A 9,915-nucleotide genomic window follows, 5' to 3' on the forward strand; every position below is an offset into this window, starting at 1 on the left:
CGCGCACACTCCTTCGTCCTGGGCTTGCTCCTTTTATGTTTTTCCTTCTCATCGCATATTGTGTCAGATGTACCTAGCGTGTATCACTCAAAAACGCAGTGGGCTCAAAGTTTTCACGAGCGCAGTTGCATTTTGATTTTGGGAAGCTTCTACATGCTTCCCTGCCTATTTTTTAGTTTTACTTGGCTGTTTTTTCATTGATTTATTTTTCCTTTCCCCCTTTTTGTTTATTTTCTTATATCGCAAACTTTTTCCAAATTCATGAACTTCCTGAAAATTCACAAATTTTGTTTAAATTCATGATTTTTTTCAAATACATGAACTTTTCCCAAATTCATGATTTTTTTTTCAAATTCATGTTTTTGTTTCAAATGCACAAACTTTCTTCAAATTCATAATTTTTTTCCAAATTTGCAGATCTTTTTGTGAATTTCTTTTTCTCAAATTTGTGAACTTTTTCCCTCAAATTCATGAACTTTTTTCAAATTTATGAAACCTTTCCCATAAATTCCTGAACTTTTTTTATATCCGAGGAACCAATTATTTTTAAAAAATTCATAAACTTTTTTGAAATGTACATTTCTTTGAAATATGTGAATTTTTTGAACACCTAGATTTTTTTGGAGAAGTGAACAGTCAACATCAAGTAAATGGGCCAGGTCAAAGGTCAATGCATCTACTCAATGGTCAACTGGACCATGATTTTTTATGCAAACGACCGAATGGGACAGGAACTGAGCTAGCGAGCGACAAATTGTAATGGGCTACGACCTTGAGGCGTGCACGGGAGGTCACCAAGTAGCACTTAAGCCGCTGAAGGGGCACTAATGCTACATGTCGCGGGAGCAATTAACTAACGGTTACCACTGGGGGGGGGGGGGGGGGGGGGGGGGGGGGGGGTGTCCATAAGGGTCATTTTCTTTGGCATGGGAGCGTGCCAAGTGGGGTGCCCAGCCACTGCCACGTGTCACGTGCTGGCACTCCCTCTGCTTTCATATTTTTATTTTCTATATGCATTTATGGGTTTTGATGTCATTTTTTTTGGCTTTCTTTTGGTTTTTGCCTGGTTTCTCCTAGGATTTGGATGATTTTTTTAGAAGCGCAAGAAGCATTGTGCTTCTCGGAAAAAAAGAAAAAGAAAAAACACAACCTGTGCTTTCACGAGAAGCACAATTATGCTTCCCAAAAAGGAAAAATCAGAACCCTTACTTCAACAAGAAGCACATCTATTCAAAAATTGCTCTAGAACATTTTTTCAAATCCACGAACAATTTTTGAATTGTTCACAAGTTACAAATTGTTCAATTTTTTTCTAAAATTGTTCTCAAACATTTTTTTCGAATCCTTAAATATTTTTTTGAATTTGCAATCTTTTTTTCAAATCCATGATCAGTTTTTGAATTCACAAAAGATTCAACTTTGTGATTTTTCTTGAGTTCTTGATTTTGTGAATTCACGAACATATTTGAAATCTGTGAATATTTTTTATCTCACGTATATTTTTTTAATCAGTATTTTTTTTGAATTGACGAATTTTAAAACTCTCAATCTTTTTAAATTCATGAACATTTTCTGATGTCGCGAATAATCTTTGAATTGACGAACATTTGCTTGAAATTTGTGCATATTTTCGGAATTCGGAAACTTTCTTTGAATTCGCAAGCATTTTTTGAATTAGAAACGACCGAGGTAAAAAAAAGAACGACCTAATAAAAGAAATACATAGGAAAAAATCCAGGTTAAAAAAAACAACGCTCCTGGGCTGGCCCATTTGCGGGAGGCTGTGTCAGCAGGACGCGCGTTGCGGGCGACGACATCGCTGAAATTGCAAACTTCTTTTTCAAATCCATGATTAGTTTCTGAATTCATCAAAAAAAATCGACTTTGTGATGTTTCTTGAGTTCGTGATTTTTTGAATTCACGAGCACATTTTGAATCTGTTAACATTTTTTATCTCATGAATATTTTTTAATTCAGTAATTCTTTTGGAATTCACGAATTTTAAAAATCTCAAACCTTTTAAATTCGTGAACATTCTTTGATGTGGTTGGGCCATCTCAAAGATCTTCCTTTTGTCTGTGTAAACATTATGACGACTTAGTAAAGCTTCGCGAGGTTGTCTAAAAAAACAAGTAAAGTACACCTCTCTCTCTCAAAAAAGAAAAGAAAAAACAAGTAAGAAGACACTGCGCTCGCTCGGTTACAAGAAGAAGAAAAAAATGCGACGGTCGGAGTCGGAGGCGGCTGGGGAAGGCGAGCGAGGAACCCTAACCCTGACCGAGCACTCCAGAAGAAGAAGATGAAGGTACGTGCTCGCCCTCCACGGAATTCCATCCAAATCTTCACTTGGCTTACAGAATCGGTGTCCAAGTCGGAGGCCGGCGACGCGGCTAGGGTTTCCTGGTCGCGGCCGACTCGGACCAGGGTCGCCGCCTATATAAATGTGGGTATGAGTAGAATCCTTTCCTCCCAATTCGCTGATCAAAATCGCACACTCCGGTGCAGGCGCGGGCGCGGGTCCGAGGAGAGGGACATCGGCGGCGATGGCATCGGCGATTCGGCACACGGCGAGGTGGCTGGGCGGCGTCGCGCTCCGGCAGACGCGGGCGGGGTTGCCAGCCTATTCCCTCCGGCCTCCTCCCACCGCTGCTGAGGTACCCTCTTCATCCATCGATTGCTCCCCTCGATTTCTCGTAATTGAAACCTTTTCCAAGCTACAGTGAAGATGCGGATTACTTACCCCAGGATTGGCAAACACCAAATTGTTTTGCAAATCTTAATGTTGGCCATAAGCAAGCATGATTTGAGGATGACACATCTTTTGCAAATATTAGCACATGATGATACTCTTTGGAATAACATTCTAGATCCATTGTAGAGATGCATCCAATGTGCTCTCGGTTGATGCATCTATATCTAAAGGAAAGCAATCACAATGTGTTGTAAATTTCTTATCATCGAGTGTTTAGTTAAATGAACTAATCTTGTTCGTCATGGCCAGATTGGGAGGCATCACGCGCTCAAGGAAATCAAACAGAAGAAGGAAGAGCTGTTCAGTCTGATTGCCGACACGGAACGGTGATACAACACTCGCCTCACCAAGGAAGGTTTTCAGAACATACGTATGCTGCAGCAGCTAGCCGTGCAGATCGATCCTAGGCCTGCCGACCCCTTGTGGTATAAACTCTGAACACGTGCTGCCCTTCTCCCCTGAACCTTCCTTCTCACCATAACTCGTTGACAGATTATGTTTTTCTTTGGACAATGCAGGCGCTCGAAGCGGTTTACGAAGCGACTCAATGATTTTGTTGGCTTTACCGGGGCCATCGTGTCAGGCTACTTGCTTACGGATAAATGGCTCAACTCGGGCAAGGATGCGGACCCAAGAGGGGAGGAGGGCATGGCTCTGGTGCTAGCCAGCAATGAGTGAATTGCTTCATTCACTGGGACAAGGAGGCAGAAGAAGTGTATAAGTAGTAGTAGTAGTAGTGTTCTGGAGGAGGAAGTTATTAGTGTGCTCTTTCTGGGTATCCTTTAGCTTATGTTATGTATGAACAACTGTGAGATCTGTTGTGACATTTGTACAAGTTGATGACATGGTGCCAGCAAACTGTTCAAAACCTGCCTTTTCATCTTGACTATAAGGCCGCGCTTGGAATCGATGTAAATAAATACAGATGTATTTTTCTTACGGGTGTATCTTACCGGCCAGGAGCGATTGTTTACAAGGGTATTCAAAGTAGAAACAACATTCCAAACAGGGCCTAAGATAACTACTACTTCCTTCGTTCTTAAATATAAGTCTTTTTTGAGATTTCAATATGCACTACATATGAAGCTATGTATATTTAGGAACGGAGGGAGTATTACAAGAAATATGTTCGGGCGCCGCCAACGTTGGCCACAATGTCAGCTGTGCCATTTGGCAGATGCAGACTGAAGAAACACTTGAGCACCTATTCTTCAAGTGCCCATGCTGCACATACAATGGAGAGATGTTGGTTCCCGGTTCATCTTGATGTCTTCAGGTGCCAATTTGCGGTAGGTTTTGGTCCTCACTGTACACACAATGGAGAGATGTTGGTTCCCTGTTCACCTTTGATGTCCTTAGCTAGACACGTGTGGTCCAAGCCTATGTTTATGGAGGTCTTCACTGTTGTTGTTTTGAGTGTTCGGTTGCCCCCCAAGGACGTCCTTCGTTGCCGTGTTGTCCGCAAGTTGTGGCGCAGTGCCACCTCCACCGACAAATTCAGGCTCAACAATTGCCACGACCAACCCTCGCTCCCTATCATCAGACAGCGTGTTCCCGGGCAGGAAGGAGTGAGGTTCTTTGTCTTCTGTCACAACCGTATTGGGGCCTCCAATCAAAAGCTCTGGCCAATTATTCAGCACCCTAAGTCAAATAAACTCCTGGGCGCCTGTGATGGCCTTGTCATCTTTATCTGACGGATCTGATTTCTTGATCTACGACCAACCACTCGCAAAATGTGCTTTGCTACCACAACCTCGAGTTCCATCATCATGGCCAGGGGGTTCCCCGCATCTACATAGCCGGCTTTTACCGACACCATCCATCAGGGGAGTACCGTGTGCTCTGGTTCTCGTGTGCCCGCCGTTGTGGCCACTATCGTGGCTATGTTCTCAAGGTAGGACCCAACAAGCTGAGAATCATCAGACGGACATCAGTGTCATCGCGCCTGCCAGAATGCAGGCGGCAAGGGGCTTTTGATTCCTGCTATAGTTCACAAGTCAACCACCGTGGCAGCCTGCACTGGTTAATACAACGATCGATGGAGACTGCCATGGACATTATGGTGTTCGACACAGTAACTGAGACATTCCGGTGGATACGCAGTCCTGAACAGTTTGGCAGTCGTGTGTTGTTGTTGGAGATGGACAATAAGCTTGCTTCATGCAACAGAAATGATGCCAACATAGAGATTTGGGTGATACAAGACTATGAGACTGAGACCTGGGCCTTGAAGTACTAGATTAACTTGTTAGCGATGACGGCATCACCACACTTTGAGTTTATTACTAAGATGACGCTGACTAACCAGCGTGAGCTGCTGATCTGTTGTGGCACTACATTGGAGGGTCCTAACTATCTGTTGCACTGTGACATTGATGGAAAGTTTTTGGGATATGTTGAAATCAATGGGGGGAAGCTTCCACTATACTTAACTAATCAGTACATTCAGGAGAACATGTCCACTTCCGTTCGGTGAGATGCAAGAAGGTGGTATGGATAAGGAGCCTCCATTCTTCATAGTGCTATAAGGTGGTTTGTACTTCTAGCTCGCATGGGGTCGGCGATGGAAGGCATCATGACCATTTTGCACATGCGTGGAGCGTCAAATGAACCATATTGGTCGTTTCTCGCGAGATTGGAGTGGCATATGTCCTCTCCGACGTGGCGACGTGGACGAGGTTGGCCAATATGCTAATGGGTTGTCAGCCTTACCGACTCTTGTATTTCCTGTGTGCTTTAGACCTAGTCCAGCTAGGTGTGGCTTGCTGTTGTTCAGGTTTTCACCTGGTTTCACTGCAATGGACCGAGCATCCCTTTACTTTATTCTTCATTTTGCACTAGTCTTTTTCTACGATTTTATCCTTTGAAGACATTCTTGTATAGAAAGACATAGACTATAAATGACATCTCTTATGTCAATAAGACTAAAGGGATGGATATTAATGTTGGGGATCGTAGCAGAATTTTAAAATTTCCTACGCATCACCAAGATCCATCTATGGAGTATACTAGCAACAAGGGGAAAGGAGTGCATCTACATACCCTTGTAGATCGCGAGCGGAAGCGTTCAAGTGAACGGGGTTGATGGAGTCGTACTCGCCGTGATCCAAATCACTGATGATCGAGTGCCGAACGGACGACACCTCCGCGTTCAACACACGTACGGAGTAGCGACGTCTCCTCCTTCTTGATCCAGCAAGGGGGAAGGAGAGGTTGATGGAGATCCAGCAGCACGACGGCGTGGTGGTGGAAGTAGCGGGGATCCCGGCAGGGCTTCGCCAAGCGCAAGCGGGAGAGAGAGGTGTCACGGGAGGGAGAGGGAGGCGCCAGGGGCTGTCGTGCTGCTGCCCTCCCTCCCCCCCACTATTTATAGGGGCCCTGGGGGGGCCGGCCCCCTGGAGATCCCATCTGAGGGGGGCGGCAGCCAAGGGGGGTGGCTTGCCCCCCAAGCCAAGTGGGGCGCCCCCCACCCCTAGGGTTTCCAACCCTAGGCGCAGGGGGAGGCCCAAGGGGGGCGCCCCAGCCCACTAGGGGCTGGTTCCCCTCCCACTTCAGCCCATGGGGCCCTCCGGGACAGGTGGCCCCACCCGGTGGATCCCCGGGACCCTTCCGGTGGTCCCGGTACAATACCGATAACCCCCGAAACTTTCCCGGTGACCGAAACTGGACTTCCTATATATAATTCTTCACCTCCGGACCATTCCGGAACTCCTCGTGACATCCGGGATCTCATCCGGGACTCCGAACAACTTTCGGGTTTCCGCATACTAATATCTCTACAACCCTAGCGTCACCGAACCTTAAGTGTGTAGACCCTACGGGTTCGGGAGACATGCAGACATGACCGAGACGCCTCTCCGGTCAATAACCAACAGCGGGATCTGGATACCCATGTTGGCTCCCACATGTTCCACGATGATCTCATTGGATGAACCACGATGTCGAGGATTCAATCAATCCCGTATACAATTCCCTTTGTCAATCGGTACGTTACTTGCCCGAGATTCGATCGTCGGTATCCCAATACCTTGTTCAATCTCGTTACCGGCAAGTCACTTTACTCGTACCGTAATGCATGATCCCGTGGCTAACTCCTTAGTCACATTGAGCTCATTATGATGATGCATTACCGAGTGGGCCCAGAGATACCTCTCCGTCATACGGAGTGACAAATCCCAGTCTCGATCCGTGCCAACCCAACAGACACTTTCGGAGATACCCGTAGTGCACCTTTATAGTCACCCAGTTACGTTGTGACGTTTGGTACACCCAAAGCACTCCTACGGTATCCGGGAGTTGCACGATCTCATGGTCTAAGGAAATGATACTTGACATTGGAAAAGCTCTAGCAAACGAACTACACGATCTTTTGTGCTATGCTTAGGATTGGGTCTTGTCCATCACATCATTCTCCTAATGATGTGATCCCGTTATCAATGACATCCAATGTCCATAGTCAGGAAACCATGACTATCTGTTGATCAACGAGCTAGTCAACTAGAGGCTTATTAGGGACACGTTGTGGTCTATGCATTCACACATGTATTACGATTTTTGGATAACACAATTATAGCATGAACAATAGACAATTATCATGAACAAAGAAATATAATAATAACCATTTATTATTGCCTCTAGGGCATATTTCCAACAGTCTCCCACTTGCACTAGAGTCAATAATCTAGTTACATTGTGATGAATCGAACACCCATAGAGTTCTGGTGTTGATCATGTTTTGCTCTAGGGAGAGGTTTAGTCAACGGATCTGCTACATTCTGGTCCGTATGTACTTTACAAATATCTATGTCTCCATTTTGAACACTTTCACGAATGGAGTTGAAGCGACGTTTGATATGCCTGGTCTTCCTGTGAAACCTGGGCTCCTTGGCAAGGGTAATAGTTCCAGTGTTGTCATAGAAGAGAGTCATCGGGCCCGACGCATTGGGAATCACCCCTAGGTTGGTAATGAACTCCTTTATCCAAACTGCTTCCTGTGCTGCCTCTGAGGCCGCCATGTACTCCGCTTCACATGTAGATCCCGCCACGACGCTTTGCTTGCAACTGCACCAGCTTACCGCTCCTCCATTCAAAATATACACGTATCCGGTTTGTGACTTCGAGTCATCCAGATCTGTGTCGAAGCTAGCATCGACGTAACCCTTTACGACGAGCTCTTCGTCACCTCCATAAACGAGAAACATATCCTTAGTCCTCTTCAGGTACTTCAGGATATTCTTGACCGCTGTCCAGTGTTCCATGCCGGGATTACTTTGGTACCTTCCTACCAAACTTACGGCAAGGTTTACATCAGGTCTGGTACACAGCATGGCATACATAATAGACCCTATGGCCGAGGCATAGGGGATGACACTCGTCTTTTCTCTATCTTCTGCCGTGGTCGGGCATTGAGCCGTGCTCAATTGCACACCTTGCAATACAGGCAAGAACCCCTTCTTGGACTGATCCATATTGAACTTCTTCAATATCTTGTCAAGGTACGTACTCTGTGAAAGACCAATGAGGCGTCTTGATCTATCTCTATAGATCTTGATGCCTAATATATAAGCAGCTTCTCCAAGGTCCTTCATTGAAAAACACTAATTCAAATAGGCCTTTATACTTTCCAAGAATTCTATATCATTTCCCATCAATAATATGTCATCCACATATAATAAGAGAAATGCTACAGAGCTCCCACTCACTTTCTTGTAAACACAGGCTTCTCCATAAGTCTGTGTAAACCCAAACGCTTTGATCATCTCATCAAATCGAATGTTCCAACTCCGAGATGCTTGCACCAGCCGATAGATGGAGCGCTGGAGCTTGCATACCTTGTTAGCATTCTTAGGATCGACAAAACCTTCCGGCTGCATCATATACAATTCTTCCTTAAGAAAGCCATTAAGGAATGCCGTTTTCACGTCCATTTGCCATATCTCATAATCATAGAATGCGGCAATTGCTAACATGATTCGGACGGACTTCAGCTTCGCTACGGGTGAGAAAGTCTCATCGTAGTCAACCCCTTGAACTTGTCGATAACCCTTAGCGACAAGTCGAGCCTTATAGATGGTCACGTTACCATCCGCGTCTGTCTTCTTCTTAAAGATCCATTTATTTTCTATGGCTCGCCGATCATCGGGCAAGTCAGTCAAAGTCCATACTTCGTTTTCATACATGGATCCTATCTCGGATTTCATGGCTTCTAGCCATTTGTCGGAATCCGGGCCCGCCATCGCTTCTTCATAGTTCGAAGGTTCACCGTTGTCCAACAACATGATTTCCAGGACAGGGTTGCCGTACCACTCTGGTGCGGAACGTGTCCTTGTGGACCTACGAAGTTCAGCAGTAACTTGATCCGAAGCTTTATGATCATCATCATTATCTTCCTCCCCAATCGGTGTAGGCACCACAGGAACATCTTCCCGCGCTGCGCTACTTTCCGGTTCGGAAGGGGTGACTATCACCTCATCAAGTTCCACTTTCCTCCCACTTAATTCTTTCGAGAGAAACTCCTTCTCCAGAAAGGACCCGTTCTTGGCAACAAAGATCTTGCCTTCGGATCTGAGGTAGAAGGTATACCCAATGGTTTCCTTAGGGTATCCTATGAAGACGCATTTTTCCGACTTGGGTTCGAGCTTTTCAGGTTGAAGTTTCTTGACATAAGCATCGCATCCCCAAACTTTTAGAAACGACAGCTTAGGTTTCTTCCCAAACCACAATTCATACGGTGTCGTCTCAACGGTTCGACGGAGCCCTATTTAAAGTGAATGCGTCAGTCTCTAAAGCATAGCCCCAAAATGAGAGCGGTAGATCGGTAAGAGACATCATAGATCGCACCATATCCAATAGAGTGCGATTACGACGTTCGGACACACCGTTTCGCTGAGGTGTTCCAGGCAGCGTGAGTTGTGAAACGATTCCACATTTCCTTAAGTGCGTACCAAATTCGTGACTTAAATATTCTCCACCACGATCTGATCGTAAGAACTTTATTTTCCTGTCACGTTGATTCTCAACCTCACTCTGAAATTCCTTGAACTTTTCAAAGGTTTCAGACTTGTGTTTCATTAGGTAGACATACCCATATCTACTTAAGTCATCAGTGAGAGTGAGAACATAACGATATCCTCCGCGAGCCTCAACACTCATTGGACCGCACA

General features: G+C 45.3%; 1 long non-coding RNA gene across 1 annotated transcript; it reads left to right on the forward strand.

Moving 5' to 3' along the window:
- The first annotated feature begins 1,901 nt into the window (after positions 1–1,901).
- Positions 1,902–3,699, forward strand: LOC120969562 (uncharacterized). Its single transcript, XR_005763850.3, has 4 exons — positions 1,902–2,305; positions 2,506–2,654; positions 3,002–3,177; positions 3,271–3,699. It is a non-coding gene; the product is annotated as an uncharacterized lncRNA (long non-coding RNA).
- Positions 3,700–9,915: the final 6,216 nt, after the last annotated feature.

Source organism: Aegilops tauschii, chromosome 7 (genome assembly GCF_002575655.3).
Source record: "Aegilops tauschii subsp. strangulata cultivar AL8/78 chromosome 7, Aet v6.0, whole genome shotgun sequence".
Classification (NCBI taxonomy): domain Eukaryota; kingdom Viridiplantae; phylum Streptophyta; class Magnoliopsida; order Poales; family Poaceae; genus Aegilops; species Aegilops tauschii.